Source organism: Coturnix japonica, chromosome 7, assembly GCF_001577835.2.
Source record: "Coturnix japonica isolate 7356 chromosome 7, Coturnix japonica 2.1, whole genome shotgun sequence".
NCBI lineage: Eukaryota > Metazoa > Chordata > Aves > Galliformes > Phasianidae > Coturnix > Coturnix japonica.
The window spans coordinates 4,125,313-4,145,432 of NC_029522.1; the positions used below are offsets into that span (position 1 = coordinate 4,125,313).

At 45.0% G+C, this 20,120-nt stretch overlaps 2 long non-coding RNA genes across 2 annotated transcripts in view; one reads left to right on the plus strand and one right to left on the minus strand.

The window, feature by feature from the left end:
- The window catches only part of LOC107316406, a 57,492-nt gene extending 45,362 nt beyond the window's left edge, over window positions 1-12,130 (plus strand). The window contains exons 10-13 of the long non-coding RNA XR_004307926.1: window positions 1,762-1,949; window positions 5,908-5,998; window positions 7,404-8,443; window positions 11,684-12,130. This is a non-coding gene — a long non-coding RNA (uncharacterized LOC107316406). The remainder of the gene's footprint in view (window positions 1-1,761; window positions 1,950-5,907; window positions 5,999-7,403; window positions 8,444-11,683) is intronic.
- Window positions 12,131-12,288: 158 nt separating this feature from the next.
- LOC107316407 lies at window positions 12,289-20,120 on the minus strand. Its single transcript, XR_001556329.2, has 3 exons — window positions 18,088-20,120; window positions 17,068-17,123; window positions 12,289-12,377 (listed from the first exon to the last, which is right to left on the minus strand). It is a non-coding gene; the product is annotated as an uncharacterized LOC107316407 (long non-coding RNA).

Sequence of the window (20,120 nt, forward strand, 5' to 3'; positions counted from 1 at the left end):
TGTCTTGAGACTGGCTGGTGGAAAACTGCTCTAAAACTTGTTTTTGTAAGATATCAGTCCAAGCCAAAGGAAATATGCCAGGGAGTCATGGATATGATTGGAGCCTATCAAGATGCAGAGATGAGGAAAGGCAGGCATATCTTGTTTCCTCAAGCAGGGACAATTAACTGCATGTGAACAGAGACATTGCTGTCCTGGAAATAGTCATAGGGGCAGCAGCAGCAAGCACAGATAGATAGAGTTTAACTCTTGCCTTCTGTCTTTCATACCTCAGAACAAAGAAACTGCTTTTTGGGTCATCAAATCAGAGCTTAAGTGGCTTAGGAACCACCTTGTGTGTTACTAAAGGCAGTCGTTTGCATTAAATTCCTGCAGCATCTCCTAATGTTGAATTTTCAGATGGAAATGCAAAACTTATCCAGAGGACCTTGGAGAAACTATAGCTGGCAATTAAACAAGAGTGAGGGTGGATGAGTGCTTTAGTAGCTTGCTAGAGGATCCCACTACCGCTGCCCAAAGCCTGAGTGGGGATTCTGCAGCCATCACATGCACTGCAGGCCCCAACAGAAGTGCATTAATAAACTCACCCTTGCTCAAGGTTACAGTGTGAGCTGACTGCTTCTGATTAGGGATTTGTATTCAGTTGTGAGATCCTGTGATTTTTATTGCCTTTACGGTAATAATTGCAAATAATAAAATGACAAATTATTGTAATTAAATTTTAATTAATTACAAACCCGTTACTTTTTAAGTTTATTCATGGCAGTGACAATGATACTGAAAACAATTCATTAAAGCACTTGCTATGTAAATTATGAAGCAAGGCATTAATATTGGGTAGTTGTGTGCTCGCTTTCTGCACGGCGGTAGGGAATTTGTCTAAGGGACAGCAGCTCTCCTGGATGATTTTAACAGCTCACTTTAACGAGCAGTGAAATATTAGCTACTCTTGAGCTGATATTGTTCCCAAAGTGAGGTTCCACAGCACCCTACAAGTTGCATGCAACCCACGTGTAATGTTTTCCAAGTTTCACCAGCTCATAAACATAGAAGTCCTTCTGTCCAGGGGGAAGGCATGGATCAAGGGAAGACGTGATTAGACAGAAAGGCACCTCCAGCTTGGACAAGGAGAGCCTAAAGCAGTGAGGCACACCCAAGGTTAATAACACGTTCCTCCACCAGCTTCTATCTAATCTTGGAAAACGTTCTCTGCCGCAAAGAAAAATGGGAAAGTGATTATGTGACTTGAAACAAGGTCTTGCTCTACTGTCTAGACAGCTTTAAAAAACATCAAGCTGGGGTGTTCCTATTTATGAAAAATGCAGCTGTACTTCTGCCTTCCACGAGCAAGAAAAGAAAGAGGGGCACTTGAGGTCACTTGGCTGTAACGCGCTCCCTGAGCCCATCCATGGGAATGTATGCCTCTCTTTTTCTCCTTTCTTTCTTTGTTTTGCTGCTGGTGCTGCACAGCTCGTGCTCCCAACCTGCCATCCCCAGCAGCTGGGTGTTGAACCAGGGGGCTGCGTGCAGAAGGGCTGTGCTTTTTCACTGCAATATCACAGTCAGAATCACTTCCCCGAGCAAAGCTGCAAGCAGCCTTCAGACCCTTAATAGAGTCTCTTCTAGACTCCATTAAATTGGAAGCATTCAATCTGCCCTGAATGCAACCTCAGCAATTCCCTCCCCATTATTTTAAGCCATGATAAATTATTCATAGGCTATGGATTCTATCTTATTTTTTTGCTGATGGTGTCTATGCAGGTGGAATTCGATGCCCAAATGGGATGGGCAGGACCTCCAGCATGCCCTTCATCAGCAGGAGCCCTGGAAGGCCATACAGCATCCTGTGGAAATCACAGCATCGTTTGCTGCTGATGCTTAACTTGGATGGTCAGAAAACCTATTGATCAAGAGGCTGCGTCCTATAAAAGGGAGAAATAGGTCAGCAGGTACGTTAATCCCAGCTTGATCTAAAGTCTTCGGGACAGGTGGCAACCTTCATTTAATGGAACAATGAGATCATTAGGAATTCATAATGAACTGTACCAGGGCCATGGAAGTAGGTCACACTAACCCCAGGAAGACATCAAAATGAATCTGTTCCTATTCATGTGCAGGAGTGGAGATGGCTGGGGGCAGGCTGATAGCTCTGCCTTGAGATTTACTCACCAGACAATTTCAGGAATGAAAGGGGGCAAATGCAGTGGACATAAAATGGCTTACATTGTGCTGAGTGATAAGAGGACTTAAAACACAGGCAGATAGAGTTGGAGGTGTTGCACCTCATTGGCCATGGGCCGTAGCTCTGCTGCCCTGGGTGGGATGGCAGGAGGACGGTCAGCTTGGGAAGAAGCGTTTCCCAAATGGATCCCAAATCAGGGTCAGTAACCAGCCAGGAGGGAAGAGAAGAGCCTTGCAGTCCTACCAAGGACCCTAGGATTGAAAGTCAAATATGCTTCATATATGTCAGTAAGCTGTTTTGCTTTGTGGACTTTTTCCTGCTCCTGTTGATTTTTGCTGGTGAGAATCAAGTGCTTGTGATAGGTTTATGAATCTGAAAAGTTCCTTTTCTTCCCTCCATTCCCTACTGCCCCCAAACTCTGACATTCTTACAGTCCTGCATAACTCTATTAGCCATCAAGAAGGCAGGCTGCTGCCCTGCAGGAGGAGAACAGGCAGGCTGGGTTATGGGGAGGAGAGAGCTTAACTCAGCTAGCACAAAGCCCAGGGTTGAAGATAGGAAAGGTTAAGAAAATATTGTGTCAAAGATGCAACAAGTGGTAGTGGGGCTTTGAGGGTTATTTTATTTTATTTTAAAGGCATATTTGAAGGAAGCTTTTTATAAATGTTTAAACACAAGAAACTGTTGAAGTAATATGTGGGGGCTGATTTGAACTCCTCCTGGAAGTCATCATGTGAAGCTCATGCTGCTACCAAGGATCCATCCCTATGTTGCAATGTGTTTCTAGGGGCAGGGTTCACCCATTCTCCTTATTAGTTTTGGCTTTTGTCATAACACCCCACAGTCATTAAGTGCAAGGTGACAGGAGGGGGATGGAGATATTTTTCTGGAGGAATGGGAAGGTAGCTAGCAAATTCTTCAGGTCTGGGGGACTGCTGAAGATGGGCTGATTTCATTGGAAATTGATTCAGGAAAGGGCAGCCTAAATGGGAGCCCGGTCTGGCCGTGGTTGCTGTGTTCCTGATGGTATAGCATTTAAAAGACATGGGGAGAGGAGGTCCCAAATGTATGTGCCCTTGGCCATTAAAGAGGAAGGAAGATTGCCCCGTGGTGATGCCAGCCCCCCTGACCCCAACCCTGTCCCTCTGCTATCAGTTTTGAGGACTTAAACCAAGGGTAATAACCATCTGGCTGCATAATGCAAACATCTCACCATACCAGGTAGCTGATAAGGAATCACCTCTCACTGTTAATGAGGAAAATTGACACAGCCTCAGGAAAAATAAGGGACAACATTTCAAGGAGTGCCTTGAAATGGAACATTTCTAGTGCTTGATAAAGAAACACACAAGTTAAGTGTGGTTCATGTCAGTAAGCATTTTCAGCTTCCTCTTAAAAAATATAAGGTCTGTAAACATTAAATCAAAAGGTGAAAAGGTTCTGTCAGTGTACGATGACTCAAAGACTAGATTGGTCTTGTGGAAAGTTTCTACCAGTAAGGCAGCCCAAAATGGCCTGCAACATGCTTTGCAAAATAGGCTTGGGTTTCCTCCCCTATCCTCCCCTTCTAAGTGATCAAAGCAATTAGCTGTCAACAGCTTTACCTGATCCATAGTGATGTCGCAGTGGTTCTTCAAGCTTCCAGCCAAAAATGCAGGTCCTGATGCTTGATGGATTTGCTGGATGTTGTTCATGCATTAAGACAACTGTAGTATTATTGGATGTTTCTCCAGCTTTTCTCAACAAACTGTGGGACCAGCTGGGAGACCACTTAATTACAGATCTCTTGAAGTTCTGATGTTGAAATGGAGATCTTTGTTTTTTTAGAAGAGTGGGTTGAAATGCCATTTGCAGATACAGGGTGTAATGGATTTGTGGGAGCTCTCTAAAGTCTGCCTGGAGCAATCCATTCCAACCTTGAGCAAAGCTTGGCCAAGATGGCCTTGAGACCATAGTGTTTCTTGTGCATACAAAGAGATTAAAGTTCAAAGCAAGTGCTGGTGGGCTATTCTTTACTTTAACAAGCTAAGAAGAAAGTAAAACTCAAGGATATTTTTCAAATATGATGAAGCATTGATTCCTGATGCCTTCCTGATAGTCTTTGCTAGCAGCTGTTTGGGGGTTTTTGCTCCTATCCTGGTAAAGGAGCCTTGCAGAAATAAATATCACACCTCACTGGAAGCAAAAACATCATGGTGGCCAGGCTGATGGGCCAGAAAATCTGAATTCAAATCACATTTAGCAACTTCCCAAGTGGTTCCTTGGAGAAACCTCCTCTTGCTTTTTCCACCTGGGTGGACAAATTTCTCTTTATTTTCATGAGCATTCTTGTATCAGGTATATTAGTTAAACTGCTGTTCCATTGTTAGCTATTCACAATGGCTGGAAACATTAAAATAATAACAGTCATTAAGAGCTCGAGTTAGATGACAGGAGTCTTACAGTATGCAGTGTTGATGTGTGTCGTGCTAAACCTGCTTCCAAAACACACATGTAAGAGGACAGCTCTGGCTGCTTATCTCACTTGGAATTGGCAAGCTCTTTATATTGTTGCTGAATGGTGTTTCCTCCTTGTGTGTATACATGCAGGCTATGAGTGATGCTATCTTACCTTCTTTTTCATGCTGGCAATCTTCCTGCTAACTCAACCCCTTTCTAAAGATAAAAATTGGCAGCAGACTCTGACAGTTAGTATGCTGGTGTGGCTGGTGTCCAAGGCTGTGCTTTTCTGTCATTGCTTAGTGTGCAGGCAAAGCTAGATGCCTCTGTGAAGGCATTCATCCTCAAGCTCCTGGGCATTCAGATAGGTATGTAGCATCTTCTATGTGGAGGAATAAACAAGACGACCCCAACAGTCCTGCAAATCCACAGCATTTCCAGTCTGGTGTCTTTCTTTTCAGCATCTAGTTAAGAGGAAAAATGTGTCTTGAAGATTTCCATGTCTCTACTTCCCCCAAAATGTGTTTCTCTTTATACCAAACAGCTAATTGGCAATTTCAACTCAAATGCATGAATAGATTTCATTTCCAAAGTGGAACATCTCAACAAAGTTACCACTTACTGAAAATAGCTTGCCTTATGCCTTACATTTTCAGAAGGCAACTTTTCCAATAGCCTCTAGATTTCATCAGTTCTTGAGCAAATTACTCTATGTTCCGGCAGTAAAGCCAGGTTACATTGCTGCACAAACAGCAGTGAGATTTAATATAAATTCATTACTTATGGGATAGGCAGACAGAGAAGATATTTTGCGGTTCTGTTCAACACTTTGAAGTCAATGAGACATTGGCCATTTTGAATGAAAATCTTAAAGTATTAAAAAAAAAAGTATATTTAAATGTTTACATCTGGGGACATGCCATCAAACCCAGCCTAGATGTGTGTTTTATTAACCAGATGGTAACGTCTTATTTACATTTCTCATATAAAACCATCTGTGCCTAAACTGGGGAGACGCTGCCTCTTGCTACAGTTGGGAGTTTGGCTGCAGGGGGTGTAGCATTGCTTTTGTTACCATTCAATTCTCCTCCACTCTATGGAGCTGAATATGTAACACTAGTTTTATTTAACCTTGTTCTAATTAGAGGATTACAAAACTGCGGTTGGCTCTTTCTGCAACATTTTGCTGGCACCCTGTATTTGCTGCCTTTAAACAAAATTGAAATCCATTGCCTTGTTTTCCCTTGGTACTGAACTCATATTTCTCCTTCTCTGTTTGCATGTAGCCTTCTCTGCCACCAAATAATTCCTCTTCCTCCTTGGTGTGAAATCCTGGCTATGCTGAAGTCAATGGAAGTCAACGTCAGCTTCAACAAGGTCAGTGTGTTTGTTTTCTTTAAGCTCTCACAGCCTGTTACTCCAGCCAATCTTTCCTTGAGCCAAGTTCAACACCTCCATCTCCACTAACGCTGTTGTTCTTCTATGAGCTCCCTCCAAATTACAGAGTTGGGTGCCCAAAAAGGAACATGCTATTTCAGGTGTAGTCTATGTAATAACCTCATAGAAATGCTATTTTTTTCTGCTATTGGCTGCAATAGCAATTTCTTTTTTAACCTCTTCATGTTTTACTACTGTATCCTGTTGCATTTTCATGTCATTAATAAAGATATGACCAACAAAAAAGAAAACAACAACAACAGAAAAAGTTAAATTGGCCTACAAAGTAATCTTTTTAAGCCAATAAATGAATATATAAATAAATAAATCAGTCACCAATCAGATTGGATGGATTTACATTGTATTACGTTAGTATGAACAATGTAAGTTTACATAAACTTAAACGTAGAAGATAAAATACTCTAATGAAATCAAAGCTGTAGATTGATGAAATCATAGGTACTAACACAGTGCTCTCAGAAAGCAAAACAGCTTCACAGTGCATCATTTTACAGTGGAAAACTGCCCAATGGGGTCTGTATTAACTAGCAGCAATAAGCCTATGATATGTAGTTTCTTTACTAAAACCCACAAATACTTCTCATTTCATTGGGAAAAATAATGTTAATTGCAGAATTATGTAGGCTTTCTCATCTTAAGGGTCTTGTTCTTGCCATCTCTGCTATGGAAAATGAAATTATATTCAGGAAAGAATGGTTGTAAACCAGGCTACAGTTATTCAATGACAGAAACATATTTGTGATCCATTATTTTTCTTTTTAGCTAATTCTGCATGAGCCAACATGTTTCTTGCCTCCTGTCCATGGGTCTTCGGTGGCAAGAAGGCAAACATTAATGAATGCTCTAAATATTTGCTGGATCTATTTCTGACCAGTCATGCTAATGTTGTGGGAGAATTTGAGTGACTGAGCAAACCAAAAGCTGCTGTTAATGGAGTTAAGCATTACTTCTTGCTAAAATCAAAGCAATCATTGGCCTTGTTTCCCTTCACACGACCAGGTATGGACAAGGTGATTGATACCCACCAGGACAGGCTATGGACATCTCAGAGAACTGTCACCTGAGCATAACAGTCCTCCACCTGATATTTCATTTTGTTGACTTTCCTCCTTTTCCCAAACATCTCTTAAGCACAACAATTATTACACAGATGGAAGAAAATTACTGGCTACAGAAATCACTTAATCAAAATGGTAGGAGCATTTCCAATGATGTGTCCAGAGTGAGTTACTAATCTGACAAACTATCCAAACACTCAGACCAAATTTATCACATCGTTACATTTTCTCCCCCTCACCCCCCTTACTTTTTTTTTCTTTTTCAGGCTACAAACAAGGTCAAAATAACCATTCTGGATAATAAGAGAGCTCCATCACATCAACTTGCTGCGTAATTCCCTTCTGTCAGGCTGGCTTCATAGGCTTGGCTTTTGTTGTCTGCCTCTCTACCAGATTAAAAGACCCTTGCAAGCTACGCAAGTGAAATCTACAAGCAATGAAGGATAAGTCCCACGTTCTCAAGGAAAAAATGAGGAATTTAGATGCTAAAAAATGGAAAAGCTCCAGCAATACCTGTGTTTACCTCTTGTCTCTCTGGAGATACCTTTACTGTTTCTATATGATCCAGGATTGTGTTTACTTGAGAGAACTGAGTGGTGATGGGACCGTGGTCTTATGCAGACACGTATCTCTATGTGGAAGGCATTAGGAGGAGCTGAGTCCATTGCGTTTGCTCTTAGGCCTTGGGAAAGAAGCCTGGGAGCTTCACATCCCTCCGTGCAAGGAGGAGATGGGAAAAGCTCAGCACAGACCACTCTGTCTAAAGGCTTTCCCATCACACTGGTTTTATTTGTGTTTTGAGATAACTCAAGAACCGCCGTGGCGTGCTTACAGGCCTGTGGTTGGGCTGGGAATCTCAGGCAGGGTCAGGGCAGGCAGTTTGCTTTGGCAGGCACGGTGTGAGCGCATGGGGTGAGGGCTGACCACCTCCTTCACTCCACATTGGCGGGTTGGCCATTTTCCTTGGGTGGAGGCCAGCCAGTCCTGCTAGATTCACATTACAGGGCTGTGTTTGCGCTCTTCTCCATCATCCCAGGCATCCAGATGTGCGACAGACGCACACACATGCAATGCACTGTGGATGCTGTATTTTGGCTGCAGCTGAAGTAAATATTATTTCTATATCATGAGGAAGATGAAATAATACCTCTGGAGGATTTGGAAGAAAGGCGGAGGAGACTCAGTTTATCATGGTCTGCCCTTAGCTTTTTTTCTCTTGAGCACATTGTCATGCAACAAGAAATAAAGCAGGAGGAGAAAATGCAGCCTACTTATGAAAGGGATTTTGGCCTTCAAGCAAATCCTGGTAAGTCCCTTCCAAAAAAACAACATGTTGTTTGCAGCGGCATCTTCCACCCCTTGTTTTCTGTTGCTATCAGGATGCTTCTTCCCCCTCTCCTAGAATGAGAGTTGCTCACAGCTGCTCAGCTGCAACTCACGCAGAGCCTCTCTCTGGGGTCCTCAGCCTGGAGGGGATAGGAGAACAACACAAGCTCATCCAACTGGTAAAATCCTGTCCATAAATTAGAAGTGCAGGCCCACAGCTCTTGTTTTTAAACACTCAGCACATCCGATTGCTCTGCTAAAGACTCTCATCCTAGCAGAAAACTATAATAATCACAAAATCCTGTTTAATGGGGAAAAAAAGGATACATGGCAGAAGCACAAGGTTGGCTTGGATCGTATCTCTTGCCCAGTACCTGGCACTGTGTGACATCCAAAGCACATCACAGACGTAGGATGGCACCATGCTGCTGCTGTGAGGTTCTCTCATGTGCACAGACTGGAGCACCCCAACCTCATCCCTGTCCCTATAGGCAGTGGTAGTGTAGGGACAGAATGCTACCCAACACATGGCAATGTGTTTGCGGGCAGCTTTTCTCTATAACCTCCACATAAACATAGTTACATACAACATCCCACACTAAGTTTTTAAGTAGGATTTTCTGAGCAAGAAACAACAGTGTTGTCATGCTACAAAGCTAGCAGGGCTGATGGTTGGGTGTTTCATGATTTTTTCCCCCCACCAGATGTCCTGCCGCACTAGCAAGGTCCCCTCTGCTCTGAGATCATCTCTTTTGCTGGTGTCCAAAGCTGACTCAGTGCTCACACGTGCTGCTTTTTGGCCTTTTTTATTACAATTTCCCAACATCCAAAATAAGCAATGCCTGAGATTCTTCAACTCCTTCAAGCAGGAGCTGTGCCTGCACTGGGGTCCTGCATCCCCCAGTCACAAGAGATGACAAATCCCCTGGTGTGGGCAATGCCTTTCTGCTGAGCCCAAACCTGTTTAGTCTCAGTGGCATGGGGAGCTGAAAGGAGAGCCTGGTTGGCAGGTCTGGTTTAAACAGTGCGATTGGAGCATTCCCCCATACTCCTCTGCAGATAAATCACAGTTCAAAGGAGCCCTCACAGCGGCTGCTGGGATATGTGAGCCAGCAGCAGTATGTGCTTCCAACCCATCCCTCACCCCTATAAAAACACACAAACAGGAGCAGAAAGGCAACCACCTGTGAGTCTCAGCCATGGGTGAGAAGGTAGGACTCAATGGGCAGCTGTGGGCACAGGGAGATGAGAATGGGAGGAATGGTTGAAGCCATGGGAGCAGAACTGCAGCTTGCTGGCTCTAATGATGTCGGGCTATGCCAAAGGGCAGCTTGATGGGTTTAATTTACTGCTATTCCCGCCCTACATAATCTCTGAGAAGTGCCACTTTCAGTTTGTATATCTTTCCTTGACATGTATATTTAGCACTCATTAACCACTTACCTTGGGCTAATAATTCAGCTTTTTGTTCCAAATTTCCTCATTTCCGTGAGTTCTTGGAGCCAAAGAACATTTCTGACAGATTAATTTCAACTTTGTGTGAAGGCTCACTGCAGCCTTTTGGTTTATTTGAACAAAACTTTCCATGTTTTTCAAAGATTAGTCATTATGAAACCATCTCATTGCTTTAAAGCCCTAAATGGTTCCTACCCCTTTCAGCAAAAAGCAAGTTCAGAATGTCAGAAATTGGCTGTTTTTAAGAAAGGGGGAAAAAAACCCTCATTACATCTGGGTGCTTTTGCCAAGCTTGCAGCAATTAACATCACTGTTTCTGTCCAAATCCTTTACTCCTCTAATTTATAGGTGCTATCATTGCTTTATTCTAGATTCAATGGCCCAGTGGTTTCTTTTCCATCTATTTAACCTCTGTCAGCACATAAATTATCAGCAATGATGGGACCTGGAGTGAGTAGCTCTTGCACAACACCTTTGTGCAAACATTAAGTGCACTACAGTGCTTAAGCACACGCTTAAATGTGACTTGAGTGCAATCTTAGCAACTGTGTCAAACAGATGTAGAGAGGATTAGGGCTGTTTGCTGGAAAAGAGGCTGATTCAGAGGGATTGAGCACCGTCACGCGTGATTTCCTGCCTATGCAGAAAGCAATGTCAGTGCAACAGGTCAAAGCAAGCACAGACTGCACAGCAGGGTTTTCCCCATCAGCAGAAGCTCAACTTGGCTCACAGCTGAACCTGAACCAGAAGCACCAAGCACAGGAGATAACAAATGTTTAATTTCTTGGTTGCAGAGAAACCAGGGAGGTGCCCCCTGGAGCCTCTCTGCATTTCCTCATCCCACCTCGAGGAAATGCTTTGGTCAGCAAAAGTCTCCAAGGAGTGTTTTGTGGTTGGGTTTGGGTTGTGGTTTTGGGTTGTTATTTCATTTCCACTGCTCAGCTGTAGGAGACACATTGCACACACACAAGGAATGCTCCAAAGGCTGCAGGAAAACAATCAGCAGTCCAGGCTGAGTAGGAAGTGGTTGGAGACCCATCCCAGAAAGCTGAGAAGTGAAGCATTCAGCTTTGAGGAGGATTTGTCCCTCTGGTGTAGGTTATTATCATTGGCAAAACCAGGATGAAGGACAAGAGAAGCTGGAAGCAAAACATGATAAGGCTTGGAATTGGGCAAGAGCAAAGGAGAGGTGTGAAACCAGCACCCAACCTGATGTTCTGCTGCAGGACTCAACCTCAGCCTGCACTAAAATCCCCACCAACAGGATCCTGTCTGCAAAGCCTGTTTTCAAGTCACACAGTGCTAATTTGTGGTTTTGAGGAGAGGCCATTGGAAAATAGAAGCATAAATCCAAGCCAAACCTGCTAATTCTGGCTGCTCTTTGCCTTTCTGGGTTCCAATTGCAGCTACATTTTGTTTGAAAACATGGAACTCAGTCATAAGGAAAAAATGAATTAGATTATGAAGATTTGCATTAATCAGTATGGCCTAATAAATACCGAGCTTTGCACAGCACGAGGACAGGATATCACCCACCACCACATTCGGGGGGGGTGGGGTTTGGTCTGTTTTGTATGTTTCATACTCATATTGGGTTGAAGATGTGCCAGAGTAGCAGGCACCTCAACATTTGCACATAGGCAAATTAAGTGCTAGTTTCAAAACCAGCCTCTATGCAAGGCTGGCTGCTTTTCTATAGGAGAAATCTCAGCGTGTTTACACTTACAATGACTGAGCAGAGAAATATGCTTTCTGATTTTTGGAGCTGATGGAGCCCCCGCTGAATGGAATGACTGAGACCCTTGGAAGCTTCAAGGTACTTTATGACATCAAGTGGATTCATGCTCAACCCATGGTTATTTTTGGAGGTAAGTGACTGATTTCTGTGCAGACTCCTATGCCTGGTTACTGGATGACTTGGGTGGTGGGTACTTTGGCCAAGGGGTGGTAGGAAGATGTCCATGGTGTGACACCTGTTGGCACTGAGCTGGCAAAGGGACACAAGCTCCATCACAAAACACAGCACCTGAACACGTCTGTTGGACTCGAGGTTAAGGCTGCATCTGCTTATTGGAAACAGATTTAAGAAGCAGATGAGATGGCAGGAATAAATCTGCCCAGGGAAGGGTCATTTTCCATAACACCTGCTTGTTATTGTCTTCTGCACAGCGCGGAGTTCTTTTACAACCTTGCATTTGGGGAGCTTGGCCAGGCTGCCAAAAAAAAAAAAAAAACAAAAAAAACAGAGGGAATCATTCTTTTATGAGCCATCCCTTCTCCCCTTTTATATTGTTAGGAATTTCCCTCTGCGTAGCTCTCCCACAGATTCCTTTTAAAAATGTTGCATCCAAGTGAAAGTGGTCCATCCCAGTTTGGCTTCTCTCACATCAGCAAGTGGAGCTCTTGGTCTCCTTTTCCCTCTCTACTTTTTAAGGTTTCCAATACATTGGAGTGACGGCCTGCAAAAGAAAAATTATCTTAGGTGAGAAATAATTATCATTATTACACATTGGAGGGAAAGGTTTACTGTGGATTCTGCTTGGCCCTGGATTTTTGATTAGGAAGCAATAACACTTGAAGACTTGTGTGAAGTGCTACTGCCCTCAGCCAACACCAACCCTGTGTTAAGCTCTGCCTTCACAGCCACAGGTCTATAGGTGGGGTTGGGGTCAACTTGGCACTGATTTAAAAGCACAGCCTCGGTGTTGCTGCTATGTCTGTGAGTGCAGTAAACACCAAAAAGAGGAAAACAAGAGCTGCTTGAGCACTTTCCAAGGGAGTGATTTATTTTTTCCCCTTTAGTAAACTCTCCTTTGTCAAAATGAAATCTTTCCAGGGGAGAAATTATCTTGTAAAGATTTTGGTCAAGCCTTGCGTTTGTTTGTTTCCAAATGTCTTTTTAATGAAGTCGTAGAACCGTATCAGATTTTGTAAAAGTCAGAATGAAAACAAGATGTATCCATTTTGCCTTTAAAAACAGGGCTGGAAGCAAAGGGAGAGTTTATACAGTTCAGTTCTGTGCCCCTGTGTGGGATCAAATATTTTCGGGATACGGATAAGAAGCCAAGAAAGTTAGCATTCCTTCTGCTTTGTTTTTATCCTCTTCCTCACTCTGCAATCTCCCTTTTCACAGCGCTTTGCTACTGCCCATTCAGTGCCCTCTGCTGCCTCCATATTTCAGCTGCCCTGAATTGGAGTGGCACAATTAATTACAAACCTGCACCGGAGCATCCCATCCCCTGGCCCTGCTGCAAGGTGCCTTCCTGCAGCTTTCCCCTGCTCCCCAGCCTAGGACAGCCCACATCCTGCCATGACCTTCTTGTGTCTTGTCCTTCACTCCCTTCCTAACCAAACCCAGGAAGTAATATGTGGCAATGCTGGAGAAAATCTTTTCTGTCTGATTAGCTGTTTAAACCAAACCCACACCATTGCTGCTATTGGAGCTGGCCAACAATGGCAATTTAATGAAATCCAAACATTTTGGGAAAATGTATCGATTTCACCTACAGTTTCAACAGGAAATTATGGAAACAATTCCATCCCCTATAGTCAAAATGTTTCCTTCTGACCATTGCATCAGCTGCTTTCCTACCACAAAATGCTGCATGCAGAGCAGTCGATGGTCAGCTCTGTATCTGATGTGTTTCAATATAAAAGTCAAACCAAACCAAACACACACACACACACACACACACACACACACACACACAAAACCATTTTGGCTTCACTGGTAATTTGCTCTCATTTGTACTCGGAAAAAGAAAGACTCATGTTCCAATGGCTGCTTCCCTCAAGACAAATGCTTTAGAGAAAGCTTTTTTTTCTAACTTTAATGTTCAAAAGTGTCAAGGAAATCTGAGTCATTTGCCTGCTTTGAATCGTACAGAATAAATGGACTTCTCAATCCCCTGGGTTGCTTCAACATCTCAGCTAGAGGCCTCTATTAATAACCCAGCTAGCTCTATCGTGACACTTTCTTGTCTCTGTTGCACAGATGGGAAAACAGCCTGGTGGTGTTACAAGCAATGGAGATGGGGCCAGAGTCCCATTGCCCACCCAGCCTCAAGTGAAGCTAAATTGGATATCGGGAGGAATCCGTTCACATATCAGGTGGTCAGGTACTGTAACAGGCTGCCCAGAGAAGTGGTGGAGTCCCCATCCCTGGAGGTGCTTTGGAGATGTATGGCTGTGGCACTGAGTGGTGTGATGTGGTGATCAGACCCAGCAGACAATTGGACTTGACAGTCTTGCTCCTGGTGGCCAGTGAGCAAAGTTAACCAAGTGCCAGCAAGTAAGATTTTCAGGTTACCCCTCATTATCGTGTTATTGCAAATGCCATGGTGTGTCCAATAATGCCTCATGTCTGGAGAATTGTAGCGTCCAATGAAGTCATACTTAAAGTCCCCTGCCTGCAAGAGCTTGTGCTTTAGCTCACTTATCATGTTAGACTCATGCTGGACACCCAGGGATGCTCAGTGAGCTATGAGTCAACCCAGCATAGCATAGTCCCCTCACCAAAAGCTTTTCTTTCTATTGCTGGTAGATAACCCAGTTGGACTGTATGGGTAGATTCCCCCAGAAGAATTGTTATTCTGGGGCAGGAGTAGAATCTCATTTTAAGTTTCTCCAGATGAATTTATCTGCATAGCAGAAGGTGCTTATGTGTCAGGATAAAAGCATCCATATGGGAATTTATCCAGAAGATGGAGAACTCATATCCTAAATCCATTTAACTGATCCGTATGGACATATACACAGTGTACGGATGATATCCTGTGCTCCTGTACACCAAATGAAACCATCTGCATTCAAAAAACATTGTCTTCTGATTCCTCTCCCTGTTGCTGGTTGCTTATATCTTTTGAAATAACAGTAATTTCCTACTTGGCAGCTCTGTCGGACCAGTATTTGATTCCTGTGGTGTAACCTTCTCAAGGCTATGGATAGGCTTCTCAAGGCTGTCTGTCCCAGCAGCCCATCAGTCCATGGTATGTGGCACCCAGGTAAGCAGGGAATATAGGAAGTATCATGACAAGCTTAGTCTGAATGTAGCCAAGATAACAGCTCCTGGGTAACAACAAAGCTATTTTTTAACAGATTCTGGTTAATGCTGTACACATTGTATGCTGGCAAAAACTCAGCATCTTGGTTAAGCTTTTCAAGCTGCATGGCTTTCATCTGAAGGAAACCCAACTGGAATTTCATGTTGTTAGGGCTGTGGGCTCTTTTGCTGTTTGCTCCCAAGGGAAAATGGAACTCTCCAAAACAGTTTCCTGCAGAAAAATTCCAAGTCTGCAGAAACTGCATTTGTCTACCAGAAAGAGCTATTTCAGTGGGGAACTCCTGGCCTGCTCTGAAGCTCAGTTATTTAGGGCCGAGCTTATGTAGCGATGTCAGCTATGTAGCCAACTATTAGCTAAGTTAGCTGTAGAACTTGATCTCTCACATATTTATCTTTATAGTAAAGTATGCATCAGAGGCTGGATAAAGCCTGTTTAAATAGCAGAGGGTGTACAAAAGCTTATGAGACATGTCGTAGGTGTACTGTGGGACAGGTGGCTGTCTGAGCACACCTCTGTGTAGTCCAGATTGCTGTCCATTCTCCTGAGTCCCCCAACAACCTTACTGTAGCTATTTCTATGCTTGTAAATCACCTTATCTGTGTGAGGCAATGCCATTAACTTTGCCACGCTAAGGCAAATTTACAACGGGAAGCAGCAGTAAGAAAATACTCCTACAAGAAATGACGTGAGGTCTGCACAGGGCACGCCATCCATAAATCCCAGGCAGCCCCACACACCATTGAGATGGGCCATTCCCACCAAATGGGAAAGGCTGGTGCGTTGGCTGGGGATGGAGCAATGGCTTTGGTGCATGGCAGTCTCCAGCTAGAAGAAAAGCCAGATAAAATCTTCCATCCAAGGCGATGCCAGCCAGATACTGGGCACCCTGCTGGGGCACAGTGTTGGGTTTACCCTTGACCCAAGGAAGGAGATCCCAGTTCAACGGTCCAGGAGCTTCTTATGGCTAAAAAGTAACCCTGTGCCAAAACCTGAGAACCTGAGAACATCATCTGTGCTTTCCATAGAAGTCTTGGAGCCAGCTCTCTTAGCAAGTCTGGGTCGGGTGCCAAGAAGGCTCTGCTAAAGGAAGCCCAACAGCTCATGAATGATCTGTTTAAACAACAAATAAGTGAAATGCCCGCCCTGGCATACAGAACTGTTAGCTTTCCAGTCCTTTCCAAGGCTGCTGCAGCATAAATATCCCAAGCACACAGCACTGCATCATGTTTCCAAACTCTCTTGCTCGCTCTGTGGCGTCCTGGGGTCTGGACATCCATTCAGGCATCTCTCTCTCTCTTTCAGATCCAGGATTTGGCTCTGCTGACCAACCCACTTCTGTGGATTTTCACTTTCCTGCTAGAATTATGCTTCTCTATGAGCTCTCCAGGTGTGCAAAAAACCCATTCTAGGAAACCCCTTCCTTAAGGAGTTTCGAGGGACCCGAGGCATTCGACATTCCCTTGGCTGTGGTGTGCTCCATGTTGCTCTTCTCATGGTCTTCAGTGTTCCCAAAGAGACAGCCCAGGTCAAAACTACCTCTGGTGTAATTTTACAGGTACCCTTTTTTTTTCTTGATACTGCATATGGAAGGCAGCTGTCAATTAGCAGCTGAAAAAATAGCCTGCAGTGCTAATGAGAGCAAATCTAATAGAGACCTCTTCCAAATTGTTTCCATTCATTTTTCAGGGCTTTTAATTGCTGTCATATTAGAAGGAGGCCAGAAGGAAAGCACGAGGGAAAAGCCCCATTCAGAGGTAAGTTCCTCTCTGCCAGGACTGGCTCTGAGGCAGCCTTCTTCCCCGAGTTTCATTTACAAGAGCTTCTCAACTCTTTTCCAAAGCTGCATTTAGCCCTGGGTCCTGGCCAGCTCTTGCAGTCTCATTTCCCTGGCACTGAGGATGGCAAGAGGGCCCTTGGTTTTGTACCAAGCATTGCGGCTTTACCAAAGGCTGGGGATGGATGCTACCTCCCAGCCACCCGCTGTGCTATATTGTGGCTCTTTTATTTTGGAAGGAATGTAGTTAAACGGGGGATATTAGCTACTGGAAAAGCAACAGCAAAATACACAGTGTTTCTAAATTCTTACCAAATAATGGCTAATTGTTCTGTTGGCAAGATGTCTTGGCCCCACAGCATTAGGCGCTGCAGACAGAAAGCAAGAGGAAAGCAAGGTGTAAGGGAAACTATTGATCACAGCCTGAACCTCCGATTAACCACCTGAGGCAAGTGACGAGTCAGCTGTGAGAGCACAGGTGAAGGTGATTCAGCTGTACTCCTAGAAGGGATGGAGCTTGACTCCACCACTCCTAGATCCCATTGAAGGGCTGACCACCACTAAGGCAATATCTCTTTGTGGAGACTGCATCTTCGTGGAGTTTTTGTGGTGAGCCTCAACCTCAATGAGCATCCATCTCAACTGCATCCTCAGCACTGGTGAGTCTTTTCTTATATACCCTCTGGCTATCCATTCACTCTGTAATTACAACTATACACTTGTGTTATTCCACCTCTACCTTAGGCAACGAATGAAGCACAGTGAGGGCAATACAAACAAGAAAGCGAAGTGTTTTGTGAAACTATTGTGTATAATCTCTGTATATATGCATACGTACAAGTTACCCACTTCAGGCCAGGCATATACCAAAGAGCTGTTTGGAATTATGTTGTTAAAGGCCCAAAAAGCACCTCCTCTTGGCTGTGCTGTGATGCTTGGCCCACCAGCATAGCTGCAAATAGGAAATAATGCACCAAGCGTGCCTTTAATAACCTCAGGACAGTAGCAGCTTTGCAAAACAAACTTTCCCCAGCTGCACCCACCTGGACAGCAGCCCACCCAGCTGCATCCCATGCTGGCCTCTCCTGGACCCAGCCTCACAGATCTGGGCCAGATCAGGACAACCCAGCCATGACCCTGATGTGGGGACCTGGGGAGTGGGGCAGAGAGGATGATGATGCTCGACACAGCCAAGGGTCATAGCATGCAGCCTTGGACATCTGGTCTGGGTGTCTCTGCTTGGCTGCCAAGCTCAAGCACAAAAGGAGAAGGGAGGACAAAAGCAAACGAGCCCCCATCCGTGACCCTGATGCTTCCCAGAACCACCGTTACCCCCTTCTCTGCCCTCTCTGGAGCCTTGTCCAGTGTCCACACACTGCTGACTCTCAGTGCAGGTGTGAAACATCCCCTCTGGAACTCCTGCAATTATTTCATCACAAATCCTCCCAAGATGAAGCCCTTTATCCCCCCAGATTCCTGGAATACCAAACACTTGGATTGACCTGGAGCATTCCCCTCGTCCATCCATCTATCTGTCCCGGACTGAGCTCACCCAGACCATCTGCAAGGTCGTGATCCCCAGCACTGCTGAAAGCACGTGTATGTGTGTGTGCATGGGAGATGATGGGTCCAGGCAGTCTGAGCGCCAAGCCGGCCATCTCCTTCACAGAATGCCACATGCGCTGGCTGTTTTTAAAAGGGAATGGAGCAAAACAACCCCTTGTGAGATAATGGTTTGCAAAGTCCTCCAAAGTCAGCCCTGAAGAGCTGCTGCTCTCTGGTTGCTGGGGTAGGAAGGTAAATGAGGCAGAAATCTGGACACACAAAATGGGTCTGTTTGCAGCTTTCCAGTGATTCAGGGCAGACATAGCCCAGGGTGGGAAGGAAAGACTTTATTTATGCTAAGGGGAAGCAGTAAATACTTTAGGGACAGGGACTGGGCCTGGGGACACCAAGTTGTCATAGTGTCCCCAGCTGCTCTTCATTCAGACCCAGTCTTCCCTAACACCTACACTCTCAGTGCCTTTATTAGGTGGCATAACCCATTGCTTGCTGACACCCTGAGCATATCTCAGCCACGACCAGCTCCCTGTAGCTGCCCTTCCATGACAGCTCTTCCATTCTGGAAGGCTGCTATCGTGCCCTTCTGCCTGCTGTCCTGTCCCAGACTAAACACAGCCATCTCTTGTAGATCACAGCTTCTCAGCCCCTTGTCACCCTCGATGATTGTCTCTGGATCATCTCCAAGTTGTCTTCATCTGTGTGTTTTTGCACACTGAGAGGAAGCACGTGCCTTCTTCAGCTGGGCTCCTGGCAGGCTTCTTTGGACCACGACCATCCCATGGCCAGTGCAAGCCAGACATTCCTGAGACGTCAGCAGCCTGACACAAGGCAGTGCAATGGGACAGTGATTGGGAGGGGCAGGAGCGATGATGCTTTTTCATTTCTATACAAGCACACACCCATTTTCTCACTTTCCCTCGGGGATGTTTCCAACCTATGTCTGAATCAGCCCTGGGCTTGGACTGAAACTAACTCAGCCCAACGCTCAGCTGCAGACTGAGTTAATATGGACTTCATAATTTGCTGGCAAACCTGGAGGAACAGGCAACTGTGTTGGAAACAAATGAGGCACCCCCAGTCCCCTGCAGAAAGAGGAGGAGGCAGATGGGTTGTGAGACATGATGAGGGTGGGCTGGGTGAGCTGCCCCTTGGCTGTGGATTTGGGGCATCATCAGGTCTCAGGTGCTGGCCACAGTTGCCACCTTCTCCAGGAGGCTTCTGCCCCACTCTTGTTTCTTTCTGTTTTGACAGACTCCCTTCCTCTGCCTCTCTGAGCTCTGATATCTGCTCAAGATCAGCCTCAGGTATTTTCAGAGGTGATGGAGAAGACTGTGAGAAGAGCTGCCAGTGGCTTAAGCCTTTGGCAAAAAATACGGTGTGTTGGAGAGATGCCTGCAAGGGGAGCAAGGCTCGTGGTGAGATGACTGTGCTGTGATCTCAGGCACACGGTGTCCATTCCTTCACCCATCCTCCGGGCTGACACCTCCACAGGTGTTAAAGATATCAGCTGGCCACCCTCCTGCTGGTGTTTTTCCATCTGCCTGCTCATGACAGCTCGTATTTTTCAAGCCGTAGGGTGGGTGTGCAGAGCAATAGGGCAGTGCCTGAGGATGGGGGTTGGAGCGCAGTGAGAGCTGAGTAACCTACAGCTCAGGGAGCACATAAGCAACTGTTTACAAGGATGGATAGTGATAGGAAAAGGAGGAATGGTTTTAAACTAAGGCAGGAGAGGTTTTGGTTTGATATGAGGAAAAAGTTTTTCACTCTTAAGGTAGTGATGCACTGGAACAAGTTGTCCAAGG